The following is a 17,585-nucleotide window of genomic DNA, read 5'->3' as shown; positions in this document are numbered from 1 at the left end:
TATGTATTCAGTTTGTCCACATTGACAGAATGCATTGGAGCTTGAATTTATGCTAAATGAATGCTAATGCTTATGTGAAATTAATATAAATATTTATACCATGGCATTGTTGAAAACTCATTTCTGATTTACTTGAAGGATATTCTAGAGCGTGCATTATTTCCCTATAATGCATGGTATAATTCAATGGCTATGAAGTTTATTGTTACATGTATTATTTTTAAGCTGCTTTTGAAAACCAAAGTTGAATTGAAAACATTATTGGCATTGGTGATATTTGCATTTCCATAATAGCAACCTAGGATGATAGTTTGGTTAGCGAAGCTAGCAAGTCTGTTTGTTTGGTTACCAAGGCAACTACAGTAGATTTCTAGCCAGCTAGTAAACTTGTTAGCTACTTCAGTGGATGTTGTCACATTTCTACAGTCAAATTAATTTATAGTGGAAAATATGTTAAATTATAGCCATGGTATAAAAGGGATAATCAACTCCGTGGTAGATGAGTTCCACTCCAGCTAACACATTGTGTAACATACCTTCCACGTCATGCATTTTCTTCTCCAGAGAATGCATAGCCCCTCGTTGATTATCCCTTACGTATTCAATATTTGGAAATGATTGTTAGTAGCTACGAGCCATGGCCACTTCTCCTGACTATGTTACATTGATAAAGGCTAAACCCAGGGGGTGCAATTTACTAAGCAAGAACCTTCTCTCACTGCTCACCATGTTGATACTGACTCGTTCACCTCTTCTTTACTCTGGTCCCATCAAATTCTGAATTGTGTTGTGATTGCTAATTTCTACGAGGTTAGCCAAGGAKTTACATTTTTTACACATAAGCTATACTTCACTTTTTCATTATTGCTAAGAGACCTGATAAGAGACATATCATTTACTCTTCTTTCTCTAGCTGAACGGTTTTGCAGTTTTAAAAGTTCAAATGCACTTATTTTAGGAATTATTTTAATTACTTTTCCTTGCTTTTGGATTGTTAAAGAGACAACCAAAGTAATGTAATCCAGAAGGTGGATTTTGTTAGCATGTTGTGCAAGTTTAAAGTCTTTCTTCTACTCTAAAAAAATACAACTGTGGTTCCACACATCCTACATTTATTAAAAACAGCTAAATAATTGAACAGTGCACCAAGGAGTACTTGCTACCTTGATTCCTGAAACGCAGCCTGTTGATAGACTATTTAACAAATTCGAAATTATACACTGTTTGCTAGCTCAGCTGGTTAGCTAGCTCTCAGTCAAAAATGGCTATCGTCAAAATCAATGAAAAAAATAACTGCTTTTTGGTCTTAATTTAGGGTATAGCATAAGGTTAGCAGTGTGGTTAAGGTTAGGGTTAAGGTTGGTATTAGGTTTAAAATCACATTTTAAGAAGATACATTTTAGAAATAGGCGGGGTTTATGACTTTGACTGTGGTAACTAGTGATGACCCAGTCTCGTTGACCACCAAACGTTGCTAACGCTAGCTAGTTAGCCATTTAACATACAGTTGAAGTCGGAAAGTTACATACACTTAGGTTGGAGTCATTAAAACTCGTTTTTTCAACCACTCCACAAATTTCTTGTTAACAAAATATAGTTTTGGCAAGTCAGTTAGGACATCTACATTGTGCATGACACAAGTAATTTTTCCAACAATTGTTTACATACAGATTATTTCACGTATAATTCACTGTATCACAATTCCACTGGTTCAGAAGTTAGACTAACACTAAGTTGACTGTGCCTTTAAACAGCTTGGAAATTCCAGAAAATTATGTAATGGCTTTATAAGCTTCTGATAGGCTAATTGACATCATTTGAGTCAATTGGAGGTGTACCTGTGGATGTATTTCAAGACCTACCTTCAAACTCAGTGCCTCTTTGCTTGACATCATGGGAAAATCAAAAGAAATCAGCCAAGACCTCAGAAAAAAAATGGTAGACCTCCACAAGTCTGGTTCATCCTTGGGAGCAATTTCCAAACGCCCGAAGGTACCACGTTTATCTGTACAAACAATYGTACGCAAGTATAAACACCATGGGACCACGCAGCAGTCATACCGCTCAGGAAGGAGACGCGTTCTGTCTCCTAGAGATTAACATACCTTGGTTACGAAAAGTGCAAATCAATCCCAGAACAACAGCAAAGGACGTTGTGAAGATGCTGGAGGAAACAGGGACAAAAGTATCTATATCCATATTAAAACGAGTCCTATATCGACATAACCTGAAAGGCCACTCAGCAAGGTAGAAGCCACTGCTCCAAAACCACCATAAAAAAGCCAGACTACGGTTTGCAACTGCACATGGGGACAAAGATTGTACTTTTTGGAGAAATGTCCACTGGTCTGATGAAACAAAAGTAGAACTGTTTGTCCATAATGACCATCGTTATGTTTGGAGGAAAAAGGGTGAGGCTTGCAAGCCGAAGAACACCATCCCAACCGTGAAGCATCATGTTGTGGGGGTGCTTTGCTGCAGGAGAGACTGGTGCACTTCACAAAATAGATGGCGTCATGAGGAAGGAAAAGTATGCGGATATATTGAAACAACATCTCAAGACATCAGTCAGGAAGTTAAAGCTTGGTCGCAAATGGGTCTTCCAAATGGACAARGACCCCAAGCATACTTCCAAAGTTGTGGAAAAATGGCTTAAGGTGATGGCCACTCCAATACCTTGACAAAGCCCTGACCTCAATCCTATAGAAAATTTGTGGGCAGTACTGAAAAGGCATGTGCGAGCAAGGAGGCCTACAAACCTGACTCCGTTACACCAGCTCTGTCAGGAGGAATGGGCCAAAATTCACCCAACTTATTTTGCGAAGCTAATGGAAGGCTGCCCGAAACGATTGTCCCAAGTTAAACGATTTAAAGGCAATGCTACCAAATACTAATTGAGTGTATGTAAACTTCTGACCAAATGGGAAATGTGATGAAAGAAATAAGTCATTCTCTCTACTGTTATTCTGACATTTCACAGGGAATTTTTACTAGGATTAAATGTCAGGAATTGAGAAAAACTGAGTTTAACTGTGTCTGGCTAAGGTGTATGTAAACTTCCGACTTCAACTGTAACTTGTTTTCTCAAAATGTATGTTAGCTAGTTAATGTTCCTGATTAGTAAGGCATAGTCTGTGTTTCATTTAATTGTGTATTAGAAACACAGTTTGAGATCATTGTGAGGGGAGTTCGCCAGTGGTTGAATGGGGAAATGGGCTTCCCGTGAAAATGTTGTCTGAGGTTGCAAGGGTGAATTTGTTCAAGATAATATAAACACCATGTAAGCATATCATTTTATAATTTAACATTTCATAAAACGTGCATGCTTAAGCATGCAATTTTCCTACATAATCACTATTGAACTATTAGTTAAGCAAAACATAGATCTTGAAATGTACTTAATTTCGATATTCAATAGACATCTTGATGGATGCTGGATGCTTCATTTGGGAATTGGATGATGTGCCTCCACTACCATCAACATTCACATACATGTATGTACTTGCATCCTCTAATGACTTTGCATCAACCTTAAATTAAATTCTTTACTGGACACATGACATTCCATTAGCTTGTATAACAGCTTAGGATAATTTTACAATTGGCTTATGATCAAGTAGGGATGTGCAGAGTCAACCAACAGTACACATACTGTATATGACTATACGTACACATGGCATGGGCAGATGTTATCAATAATGATGTCAATATGTAATGCATTATCATACCCAGATGTTGACTTTTAGCCCTACGCCCTGTGACCAGGAAATGGACTTACTTGTTCTCTCTGAGTCCTCCTCTCTTTTCCTTCAAACCACAGTCCTTCTGATACATGTGTGGTGTCTTCTTTTTGAGAGGCAATGCACCCTTTGCTGGCCTGCCCGTACCCTTCCACCGTGACTGCTGGGGATAGGCTTACTGACATACACAGTACTTATTTGGCACAAGTGCTGCAGGTCTTGAAAAGGAGGTACCAAAGTCAACCAAGAGTTGATGGATAGCTAACTCCTCCCTCAAAACGAAGGTACCTGCTTGACATTGGACCGTGCTTGTTCTTTTAGAGTTCACTTTTAGAAAGAGGTTATAGAAGTGTCATAATGAGATTAACTTTCTCAGCAGCAAACATTGAACACTGTCCGGGCATCTCTACATCCTGCATTTTAAAGGTAAGATTCCACTTCTGTTGATGGACCTAGACTGGTTAGTATGCTACTTAAGATACCTTTGGATGTTAAACTGCATGCCAAGGAAAGAGTAAGCATGTAATGATGACCAAGTATCATTTATCTGATTTCCCTTGTCTGAGGATGTAGTATCACTCTATTGGAGTTTGTCACTATATGACTAATCAAAAGCTACTTGAAAGACTCTCTTCTTTGAGCAGGATATTTAAATATACCATTTTCAAAGTACCTTTGAAGTTAATGAACCACGGTCACACATTAGCAGTTCTCATATGAATGTTTATGCCAGTAAACCATGCAAAGGATTAAACTGTGATCTCTCACGCTGCTTGTTTGTACAGTTTTTTTTCTAGTTCAAATGTACTCAAAACCCACTGTAAACAAGAACAGCCTTGCACATGCATAATTTAAATTGCTAATCATAACGATTTCCTATACCAATATTGCACTTTGATGTGAAAAAAACTACAAACACAACACTGTTCTTGACATGCTTTCAGGCTACTTTTGATTATTGAAGACCATGGTGTTACATTCCTTAATTGTCTCTCCTTAATCCATAGAGTGATGCATTGGGTTTTACTGAGGTTACAAACATATGCAGCACCCAGAATGTAGAATATTATCAAATTAAATGTGATACGGGGAACATTTAACTTGAAAATATATGAATATGTCATTTCTGCACAGAACTAGAAAACTAAACAGAAAACAACAGGATTTGTGTTGAGCTATTTGAAAAAAACCAAGGCATGGTTGTCATCTTTTTAATGCTGAACTACTTTGAAAAACAAGGACACAGAAAGGGACTGTTAATAATTCACATTGTGTTAAATGTATTGGTTCTCATTTCAAATTCATCATTGGCTCTTAAAACACTAGAAGAAATGAGTTGTCTCTCAGATTAGTATTTCAATGTAGTACAGCAAAACAGTTTTCTTTTTATATACCATTGACAGTTAGCTTAGTGGAGCACTCTGTCTTGCCAAGGAGGTTCTCTGCGATGATTTTGTACTCTCCTGAGTCCTTGGCTCCAACCCTCAGTATGAGCATGGAGTAAACATGGAGTAAACATTGGAGATGAGGTTGTTGGTGTTGAGGCTGATATTATTGCGGAACCATGTGACATGGGGTGCTGGGTCCCCTCTCACGGCACAGCTCATGTAGCAGTCATAACCTTGTGGAGTGGTGTGCATTTTCAACAGGACAAGAYACTTGGGAGGARGCTCTAGGTTGCAGGTCTTAGACTCTGGCATTTCCAGCACAAACTTTTCTGAAAACACAAACACAGAGACGACGTGTTCTTTATTAAAGATATTAAGTTAAGTTAAGTTATTTCACACATCCGAATTTGGCACACGGGCTGGACAGAAATTATAGCAGTAGAAAATGTATATATTTTTTTAAATGTCCACTCACCGTTTGTTGGTCCCAAAAAAGTATCTTTGATAAATCTTTAACATGATACAATAATGGTATAATGTTAAAAGCGTTATTAAAGATCACTTTTGTGAGCAGCAAACTGTGAACTGACACTTAACTTTACCTAACGCCCTAATGACTAGTCGGGGGAGACTTTGGACAAGTCAGTGSCCAATCTCTCATTTATTGGAATTACCAAGAAGTGGCCCCCTAAATTGCTAGCCTTATAGTATCTTATGCATTTACACCAGTCTCATGCCTTTCAAAGCACAAGGGCACTGCAAGGACTGGTCCAGAATTCACAATGAAGAGTGATTTCCCATTTTAGTGATTCAGAGGGCTTAGAAGAGCCCATGTCAATTTTAGCATAGACACGGAACTGGTACTCTCTGCCAGGCATGATGTTACAMGCTGTGAACTTGTTGTTAAATATGKYGTCTGCCACTGTGTGCCATGTTCTCTTGCTTGAGTCTCGCTTAGACACCAGGTAATGCAGCCTGTCGTRCCTCTTCTCATCAGGAGATGGCGTCCAGGAGTTGGTCACTGTGCCCTGTARGTTCTCATCTACCTCCACAGGACCTCTAGGRTTGGGCTCATCTAGATCGGACCACAAATAATTGTGTGATTAATGATCAACACTGGACCGCAACTGCTTTTAACTCGGTTGTTTACAGAACCAGTGTCAGCCGTTTTATCAGTATCTCACCTGTGACTCTGGTCTCAATGCAGAATGTCTCTTGGCCAACGATATTATTGATGAGAARGSTGTAGATTCCTGTATRTGAGCGCTCTGAAGATGGAAAGTTGGGATCCCCCTTCAGCATTGCTGATGGTAACCTGTTTGGACACAGGTACAGTGGTTCCTCCTTTAAAAGCTGTGAGCTTACACCYCGGGACTTAGAGGTACCCAGCGTCACGGCTTCATTGCTCCAGACKACCACAAGGGGGAGTTAGAGCACTCATTATGCATTTGGGTCTCAAGGTTTTTATATGACCAATCATATCGAATGGTTCCAATGATGAATTTGACACGAGCCACCAGTCRCTGGGTGAAGATGGTTGACAAAACATTACGGAGGAACCAAATGTAGGTAGTTATAACGTCATAATGAGTCAAGCAAAACATTTACAAATGAGAGGAATATGTAGATATATGTAGAGACAAACGTTTGTGCATATTGTTTTGTCATGAAGTTAATTTACGAAACATCGCTATTTAGCAAGTTAGCTGACTAGCTAACATTATCCAGCTAGTGTTATGACATGAGTATGCATTTGTAATTCGTGTCGTTTAATGTTTTAGGGACTTAACGTTTTAGGGACAACCAGCAAACCAGGCTGTCTTGTGAAACAGTGGATGTAGGGAATCTAGCTAGCTAAAGCATTTACTGCAAATTGAATGTACAATTGTGTAAGCTTGCCTTGCAATGCAGCTGAAGTAACATAGCTAGCTAACTATTTATTTGCTTATTGTGTAGTGGAGGATAAAAATAACTGTATGCCTATAGATGTGTAGCTAGCTACAGTATGTAGCCGATCTGTGTATGGACACTAAAACATTAGGTTCTTAACTAATATTCATACCAATCTATGAACCTCAGSTATCATATTTGTTGTAACAACTGTAAGTCTGAATGGCATTAATGAAGCCTATGGATAGAGTAGAGTATAATAACTTTATTGTGCCAAGGATGCAAGTCCTATACACATGTACTGTAGTTATTACCACACATGAGATTCCCACATTGTAGCCTGTACATTGAATATATTCACTGATCATGTACTCTTCCTTGGCAAATAAAGGTGTGGTTCAGGTATGAATCTCTGAGACATTKTTTTTCAGTCATTTCAAACTCCATTGATTGAATGAGGCTGTGTCTGCATGTATGTATTACAATTATACACTTCAACAGTGTTTACCACTCCTGCTCCTGGGACATCAATGATTACACATTAACTATGCAATAGACTAAAAACATGATTTAAGTAAAGGCTGATTTGTAATTCATATATACAGAAAACAAAACATGCCATATCTAAATCCACTACATCGCATTAATCTGAGGACACAGGATGTATTCAATGGGATACTTAATTTCAACCAGTGGAAAATGTGAAACACTTTATTGAAAGAAAGCTCATTATCCAGGTGTTATAAATACATAATACATGCATTATAATTATGATAATTATAGTATTATATTATATTATTATATTATATGTAAGAACAGCGGCAGATAGCATATGATTTAATGAATTACGTGCTACCTAATATTCTCTCAGTTTATCACAATTACGGTGCCTAACCAGCCTTGGGCCCCCAGTTGGCCTGAAGGTTATCTTAAGAGCGGGTGAGGTGACGATGATGGGACTGGCTTCCTCTCTCACATCAAAACATACCTGCAGACGAGAGACAGATGGGTAGAGAGAGAGCATGATTAAGCCTTGTTTTTTTATTCTAACACAGTCAGTCATCTAATCATTAGGAGGTGAAATGCAAACTGACCTTGGATCATTAACTCTGGACTACTACATCTCTGTCTGTATTTCAATGTAAAGCATCTCTTTAATAATACTTCCTGTTGACCCGACTAAGTGCTCTCTCATCTATGATCATGTTGTGCCCTCTGTGTCAGCCAGTCAGATTGCGGGAGGGGTTCACCAAAACAGCTGAATAACCTAGAGATTTTAGGGAGAAGGGGAGGGAAGAAGTGAAGAAGAGAGACTATTGGTGTGTGTGTGTGTGTGTGTGTGTGTGTGTGTGTGTGTGTGTGTGTGTGTGTTGGTGTGTGTGTGTGTGTGTGTGTGTGTGTGTGTGTGTGTGGTGTGTGTGTTGTGGTGTGTGTGTGTGTGTGTGTGTTGTGTGTGTGTGTGTGTGTGTGTGTGTGGCTCACAGTGGCTACAAAGTAATTTATGCTGAAAAACAGACACATGAGGACAAACAATAGAAGATAATGTCAATAGAAGATACTATATGTGACGCAGATACCTATCGGAGTGTACCTGAAACATTTAAATATAGCAGGGCTATGTGTCTCACCACTTGGTTATTGCAAGGCTAACCCCCAGGGAAATCATGACTTGGCAGCAACAGAGAGCAACAGATGGTCCAGTGAAAATGGCTGTGTTTATGTGGTGTAAATCTGAAAATTAACAGCTGACATCTTAAGTTTTTTTTAAATTAATGCATGTGAGACAGGMTCCATGTACAACAAGACAGGCAGAGATGAAGAGAGAAAAATAACACAGAACAACTACCACTGGTTATGGACACTTTTGCCAGCAATAAAGCTTCCATGGCCTGTTCCTCAGACAGTGAACATCTGGRAATATCTACATTTTCGACCCCTTGATCAGCTCGCTCTCTGAAAGAAAAAAAAATGGCTTCTTTTTTTGTAGATATGAAAACAATAACTGAGATATGACCATTCTATCTAAAGCAGCAGATGTAATTTTCAGGATACGTCAACACAGCATGTAAAAGTTGGACGGAAGAAAGCCCAGTGTTGCTTACCTGAGATGCCATCATCACACAGTCCTTCTTCATAGGTGTCTGCTATGACTTCCTTTGTGTCGGAAAAAAGTTGCTTTCAGAACAATTATTTTTGAAAAAAAATAATATTTGCTCTTGACAAAAAGACAAAAATGTACCTCCATAGCATATACCAATTTGCCTGTGAATAACCACACCTTCATACAAAGGTGCTACTGTATGCAGAATTCTTCACGCACAACCGAAGATGCTGCCATATCCTGCCAGCACGCCCACAAGCGAGCCACTCAGGCGCAGAATGATGACGCGTGGAAGAGGGAAAGGAACGAYATGGGAACAACWAAAATTTGTTGCAAGTTGGGGAGGGGGGCTAATAGCTGAATTATTCAACCTTTACTAAAGAATAGTCTAACAGCCCCCTCCTATCACAGACCAGATTTGCCCTAATGACCAAGGGGTAGCTTGCTACTCAATGTAATAAAGTAATGACTTTTCAAATAAGTTACCTTACATGTTATGTTGGCTGACAATTTGTTAGCTACGCTGTCCTTACGAACCCCATAGCATATCATTTCAGCAGTATGTACTGGTATGTTAGCTAGCTACCTAACTTTAGAAGTTATACATCAAACTTGCCAGTATATTAACTATAGGCTATCTAACTACCCAARGTTTATTGACTTGATTATTCCCGTCATTCTTAGCTTAGCTAAATGGTATAGTCGTTGTGCGTTCTCAATGGACATTCGGGTGCTTTCGTAAATCTACACCGATTTCAGAACACTCTCGTCAGTGTACCAGAGCGCAGAATAATGAATTTACAAGCGCTCAACACCGGTTGAGTATGGCCTGTGTCAGTAAACGTGGCAAAAAATCGTATTTAAATTGTATCCAGCTACACAGTCACCAACTCTCTGGTTAACACAAAAACTGCCTAACCAGCTCTGCTAGGGCAAGTAAAATGGTCAGAGTGGTCTCATGTGTGTCTGGAAGTTGCTAGCAAGCTGGCCAACATTAGCTTGGGTGCTTGACTGCCTTTGTAAGGCCAGAACGCTCAAATCAATCTTACTCCTCGGCCCGAACGTCCTGTGTGCACTCCGAGAGTGAAACGGTCTGAATTTATGACGTTGTACAGCACCATATTTTCCATTCCATCCATGAGGGTTTAGTTTTTKATTTTTCTCTGAATAGAAACACCATAATATGAATCTAATTAATTAAGCCAAATTTCTTAAAATCAATCCCATATACGATGTTATTACAAAAAAAGGTTTTAAGTTCTCTGGTAATGCCAATACGGAAATCAAATGCTTTTSAAAGATGCTGTCTGGTGGTCAAACTAGCAATAACTTGCAGTAACAAAAGAAATGGCTGAGAATTAAATGACGTGCCACAGAATGCTGCGGCAGCACACAAGGTGTGCCGCAGTATGACACAGCTTTTAAAGGAGGAACCACTGTACGCCGTCCTTCAGCCAAGTGACATCTGGCCAAGGAGAGGTCTGTAAAGAATTTCAGAATATAATTACTATATCTATGTGACAATACTATCCAAATGGTAATGTGAACATTTAATTTGTGTTCTTTCCACTTGTATGGAAGTGGATATTCTTTTAGATTTAGAAATAAATATACATTTTATACTGTACAAAGTTAATGTTGAATCGTGCACAATTCCCTGCTTGCACCACCATGAAACTCTTGATTTTTTGATCAGTGAATCTTTGCCTGACTGGAGCATAATAACATGTTTTGTCAATGTTGCTGAGGAAATGTTTGCAATCAAACTAGATCCTCTCAATATTTTGACGCCAATAGGGATGTTAGAAATGAATGGTCTTACCAGGAGGAGGTATAGCCAGGATGTAGTTGTCCAGCTCTTGGGGCTTGCCTTCTCCACATTAATTGGTGGTGACCTCTCTCACCCACTACATGGCCATTGACTTCATGCCTTTCACTGTGGAGGTGAAGGAGGTCATGATGATGGGGTTAGTGTCACAGCGATCCCACTCTGGGCTTTCTGCTGGTCTGATCTCCACAAAGTATACCTTGGCTTCATCCTCAATCCCTTCTTCCTCCCTTGGTTTAGTCCAACCCAGGTGGTGTAGGTAGAGTATCACCTTCAGGTCAAGGACTTTACCGGGGTGCTCTGAAATGATACACATAAGTGAGATATTAATAGGTCTCTTAAAGCTATGAATTAATTTGAAAGAATATCTATGTACTCAAGGTACCATTGAGTATGACCTACTTTTGGGGTCCCTGGAAAACACAAACAGAACGTTAAATTCACCAGCTCCAGAGTTGTTGATCGCTGCCACGCGGAACTCGTATTCCARTACCTCTATTATTAGTCTTTCACACCAAACTCGTTCTCTGTGGTACAAGCAAACGTACAAAAATATAACGTAAGATATAGGTAAAACTGCTATACCTCATCTATGGAATTAACATGGTTCATGGTACTTGCAGATAAACAATAAATTAATACAGAAGTGGTAATGGTGAAACCTTTTATCCTATCATCTGCAGGATGGACAGGGCTCCATCGATTGCTTCCCTTCTTGCGTTTCTCRGTGTTGTATCCCAGAATMTTGGTTCCTCCAGTGTTCGAAGTGGGAATCCATGTCAGAGTGATGCAGTCCGTGAAGGCGTTGACCACTTTGGGTGCAGAAGGTGGTCCAGGGTAAGTACAGAAATAMGATTTGGTTCTGTGTAACTATACTAAATGTTTTTACTTTATTTCAGCATTTGAAGTTGTGGTATAGGAATTGTGGACAATACACATTGAGATTTCCAAAATAACCAYTAGTCTTCTGAATCACACTAAAATGGCCTCAGTGATTTATGCACTCACCTTTGTGCCTGCCTGGACATCCACTGTCTCAATCAACTCACTGTTGCCCATCTCAGTCTCTGCCATGGTCTACATCAGTGTCTTTGTAGTGGGCCTCTGGACCAATCGGACCCAATTTCTTCCACATGTTGCGGCCTATCTGTTGACGTTTCAGGATGTAGTTTGCTATCTTACAGCCACCATCATCCTTCGGGGGCCTGCACCTGATATCAATGGCATTTTGAAAGGCTTCAATAATCTCCAGACGCCCGATGGGAGGGGTGGGCTTGTCTGTCAAGAAACAGATGCTTATTTTACTCTCTGTTGGTTTTCTCTAAGCATGGTACAAGTTAATGAATCACTTTGATTGTTTTATGTATTTATTGTAACATTTCATTATATCATACAGTTGAAGTCGGAAGTTTACGTACACCTTATCCAAATACATTTAAACTCAGTTTTTCTCAATTCCTGACATTTAATCCAAGTAAAAATTKACTGTTTTAGGTCAGTTAGGATCATCACTTTATTTTAAGAATGTGAAATGTCAGAATAATAGTAGAGAGAATTATTTAATTTAGCTTAAATGTATTTCATCACATTCCCAGTGGGTCAGAGGTTTAKATACACTKAATTAGTATTTGGTAGCATTGCCATGAAATTGTCTAACTTGGGTCAAACATTTTGTGGAGCCTTCCACAAGCTTCCCACAGTAAGTTTGGTGAATTTTGGCCCATTCCTCCTGACAGAGCTAGTGTAACTGAGACAGGTTTGTAGGCCTCCTTGCTCGCACACCCTATTTCAGTTCTGCCCACACATTTTCTATAAGATTGAGGTCAGGGCTTTGTGATGGCCACTCCAATACCTTGACTTTGTTGCCCTTAAWGTGGCCAATGATTTTGAGTTTGTATGTAGGCAGCAGCCACTCTGTGTTAGTGACGGCTGTTTAACAGTCTGATGGCCTGTTTTTCAGTCTCTTGGTCCCAGCTTTGATGCAAATGTACTGACCTTGCCTTCTGGATGGTAACGGGGTGAAAAGGCAGTGGCTCGGGTGGTTGTTGTCCTTGATGATCTTTTTGGCCTTCCTGTGACATGGGGTGCTGTAGGTGTCCTGGAGGGCAGGTAGTTTACCCCCGGTGATGCATTGAGCAGAATGCATCACCCTCTGTAAAGCCTTGCGTTTGTGGTGATCACCAGGTGGTGATACAGCCCGACAGGATGCTCTCAATTGTGCATCTGTAAAAGTTTGTGGGGGTTTTAGGTGACAAGCCACATTTCTTCAGCCTCCTGAGGTTGAAGAGGCGCTGTTGCGCCTTCACCACACTGTTTGTACATGATGTGTACGCAGGGGAACTTAAAACTTACCACCWTRTCCACTGCTGTCCCGTCGATGTGGATAGAGGGGGTGCTCCCTCTGCTGTTTCCTGAAGTCTACAATCATCTCCTTTGTTTTGTTGATGTTGAGTGAGAGGTTGTTTTCCTGACACTACACTCCGAGTGCCCTCACCTCCCTGTAGGCCGTCTCGTCGTTGTTGGTAATTAAGCCCACTACTGTTGTGTCGTCTACAAACTTGATGATTGAGTTGGAGGCGTGCATTGCCACACAGTCATGGGGGAACAGGGAGTACAGGAGGCTGAGCATTTTCTGGCCACAACTTGTGGACTTGTTTATGTGCTGCTGTGCGGTTTGTTGCTTAACGCTACTTTGCTACCTGCCAACTTTATGCTTTTTACTTTTTAATTATCTTTTTTATCTTTKAATTTTTTCCCACACTCGACTTTTTCATTCAACTTTTTCACCCCGGGCACTTTATCTGGACATGGTTCTTCACGACCTCCACCGGCTGAAGCTAAGTAGTAACATTAACATTATGCCTTCTAATTGCTGTCACTGTACTCATAATATACAGGAGAACGATCGCCTTATGGTGAGGATAGCTGTGCTGCAAGCCCAGCTTCAGACGCAATCATTAGGCAAGGGTKATTTAAGTGTAGGAAAGGATGAAACAGCATCTGTGCTACCAATAAGTACAGATAGTAGTATAAATCCCCTCGCATTAACCGCAGCCGGACAATTTTCTCATCAATCAAATGTATTTATAAAGCCCTTTTTACATCAGCCGATGTCACAAAGTGCTGTATAGAAATTCCTGATAACTTTTAATTATTTGAAAAGGTTGAGAAGGAGCATTAGAACCAGTGTAAACCAGATTTGCCTTTGAGGGCACGATGGGGAGGGAGCCCATTCTGAAAGGTCAACTGATTACAACAGAGAGCAAACAACCATCTTGCCCTTTGATTATTGCTCATGCAGTAAAAATTCATGACCCAGAGAATTTGCTTTGACATAAAAAGGCAACAAGCACTTCCGATAGAATGCTACATGCCTTTTCATATTTCTCAAGGTATGTCTGGGTAAGCAGAAWGCATGCATTGATGTCAATATGAATGTTACATGTTAGTTTAAAATTAGGATTCAGCTCTCAATGAATAACAATATAGGCCTAAGCAATATTAATTTACCCCGGTGCCTAAATAGACACTGAGCGTACAAAACATTAGGGCACCTTCCTAATGTTGTGCTGCACACACTCAAGCCGGTGTGCAAGGCACCTACTACCATACCCCGTTCAAAGGCACTTTAAATCTTTTGTCTTGCCCATTCACCCTCTGAATGACACACATACACAATCCATGTCTTAATTATCTAAATGTATGATGTCTCCTCTCCATCTACACTGACATCAATAATGGATCATAGCATTCATCTGGTCAGTCTATGTCATGGAAAGAAGCAGGTGTCTTTAATGTTTTGGACTCTCCGTGTATAAGGCATGTGTTCAACACACAAAGGGAATTGATAAAGAAACCACTTTTTTCTTCTCCAAAAAAAAAAGCCTTCTTGGTTTAAACTAAATCTGCAAATTCTCTGTTTGTAAAACTTTGAGAGGAGTTGAGCTCTGATCTGGATTTTGTGTCATTAATCTGCTCTTACCTTCAATCGCTGTTAGATGCTCAAGTGATGGTCACTGGTGGTGCATTTCTCTACAGGATTTAATCCGGTCTTTTACCCAAAAGGCCATCTATCTGGCACCCTGTCTCACTGGGCAAAGGCTCTGGTATACCTGCTCTCACTTGGGGCCAAAGCCAGGCCACTGGTACTTTTCAGCTGGCATTTACAATACGAAGKAACTCTTGATTATGCAGAGGTTATTGATTCTGCTCTTCYTAAGTCCTCACTGTCAGCCCTAGATATAGAAACACAATTTCCCCAGTATAACATAAGGGTGTATACACTAGTGTAATACCGGTGTTACAGTCGAAAAGCAGCATGGGAGTGCTCACTGTAAGATGGACAGCCAGCTTAGTGGTGCTCGCATGTTAGTGTTTAKATGTCGTTCTTCATTTGCAAACTAGTCTACAAAGATGTTCATGGTACTGTAGGGCTGTCTATCTGCATAAGGTATGTTTTAACTAAAACTGGAATGATACCTTGACACTGGGTTTCGCTAGTTGGCTCTCATCCAAAGGGATGGTTAACTTTTCTAAACTTTTTAGAATGGTGACGTTCATCCCATAGGAGTCTAAGCCGGGGGGTTCTAAGCTATATGGAATGGTTTTAAGGTTGTTACAAGGATKATTTTGCTATTTGATTTAGAATTTCAAGACTCCCTTGAATCAAACAATTKAATTATCATGGCTTCTGGAAGGAAATGCTGTAGGAATGCTGAACCGGTATCGCTCATTCAGCAGACAGAAACTTTCAAACAGTTTTCCACATTAAGCAATGAGTTGGAGTCAGAGGCCGAGCCTTCTCTGGTCTCTCCTCCACCCGTTACGGGGTCTGAGATGCCGAAGCCTCCCACCATTAGCTCTGACAATTTGAAAACCCTAGTCATTGGCGACTCCATTACCCACAGTATTAGACTTTTAAAAAATCATCCAGCGATCATACACTGTTCACCAGGGGGCAGGGRTACCGACATTAAGGCTAATCTGAAGATGGTGCTGGCTAAGGCTAAAACTGGTGAGTGTAGAGAGTATAGGGATATTGTTATCTACGTCGGCACCAACGATGTTAGGATGAAACAGTCAGAGGTCACCAAGCGCAACATAGTGTCGTGTCTTCGGCTATGCCGGATTAAGTGATATGACATGCAACTCTATAAAAATGATTTCTCTGTAATTAATATTACCTGATTAAGCTAATCAGGTAGATAATTAACTAGAAAGTCGGGGCACCACGAAATAATGTTTATGGAGCTGTTATCTTCCGAATAAAATCTTGAAGACCTAGTAATATCAATAGRAGTCAATATTAATCSTCACCTTATTTCAGTCTCATCTGAAAGTTGTAAATTCTTGGTTATCTTCACGAACCCTGGCTGTACATTTCAATGAAATATGGTGAAGCCCCAAAATTGCCCTCCCTGGAAGCCTGTGTTTCAGACATAAGGAAGTGGATGGCGGCAAATGTTTTACTTTTAAACTCGTAAAAAACAGAGATGCTAGTTCTAGGTCCCAAGAAACAAAGAAATCTTCTGTTGGAACTGACAATTAATCTTGATGGTCGTACAGTTGTCTCAAATAAAACTGTGAAGGACCTGGGCGTTACTCTGGACCCTGACCTCTCTTTTGACGAACATAATCAAGACTGTTTCAAGGACAGCTTTTTTCCATCTATGTAACATTGCAAAAATCAGAAACTTTCTGTCCATAAATGATGGAGAAAAATGTATCCATCCTTTTGTCACTTCTAGATTAGACTACTGCAATGCTCTACTTTCGCTACCCGGATAAAGCACAAAATAAACTTCAGTTAGTGCTAAACACGGCTGCTAGAATCTTGACTAGAACCCCAAAATTTTATCACATTACTCCAGTTCTAGCCTCTCTACACTGGCTTCCTGTTGAGGCTGGGGCTGATTTCAATGTTTTACTGCTAACCTACAAAGCATTACATGGGCTTGCTCCTACCTATTTTACCGATTTGGTCCTGCCATACATAACTACACGTACGCTATGGTCACAAGACGTCGGTCACTATGGTCACTTTACTGTCCATAGAATTTCTAAGCAGACAGCTGGAGGCAGGGCTTTCTCCTACAGAGCTCCATTTTTATGGAATGGTCTGCCTATCCAGTGGAGATACGCAGAATCGGTCTCAAACTTTAAGTCTTTATTGAAGACTCATCTCTTCAGTAGGTCCTATGATTGAGTGTGGTCTGGCCCAGGGGTGTGAAGGTGAACGGAAAGACACTGGAGCGATGAACCACCCTTGCTGTCTCTGCCTGGCCGGTTCCCCTCTCTCCACTGGGATTCTCTGCCTCTAACCCTATTACGGGGGCTGAGTCACTGGCTTACTGGTGCTCTTCCATGCCGTGCCTAGGAGGGGTGCGTCACTTGAGTGGGTTGAGACACTGATGTGATCTTCCTGTCCGGGTTGGCGCCCRCCRRSGGMTTWWMSRSMMGGSCWRSMWKKKCRRRMGSKAAKKYGYWMSKWMSRTTMMWAWWWTTMMWWTRRMMWKKYGSRTRCRTRRMMTRKKRRRGTCAATTAGGTTAGTATTGTGGAGTAACTACAATGTTGTTGATCCATCCTGAGTTTTCTCTTATCACAGTCATTAAACTCTGTAACTGTTTTAAAGTGACCA

The 17,585-nt window shown here is 40.4% G+C and overlaps 1 pseudogene; it reads right to left on the bottom strand.

Moving 5' to 3' along the window:
- Nucleotides 1-5,126: 5,126 nt before the first annotated feature.
- Nucleotides 5,127-13,375, bottom strand: LOC111970553 (immunoglobulin-like and fibronectin type III domain-containing protein 1; annotated as a pseudogene).
- Nucleotides 13,376-17,585: the final 4,210 nt, after the last annotated feature.

The sequence above is a fragment of the Salvelinus sp. IW2-2015 genome, linkage group LG11 (genome assembly GCF_002910315.2).
Source record: "Salvelinus sp. IW2-2015 linkage group LG11, ASM291031v2, whole genome shotgun sequence".
Taxonomy (NCBI): domain Eukaryota; kingdom Metazoa; phylum Chordata; class Actinopteri; order Salmoniformes; family Salmonidae; genus Salvelinus; species Salvelinus sp. IW2-2015.
This window is presented reverse-complemented; position numbering and strand designations above follow the sequence as displayed.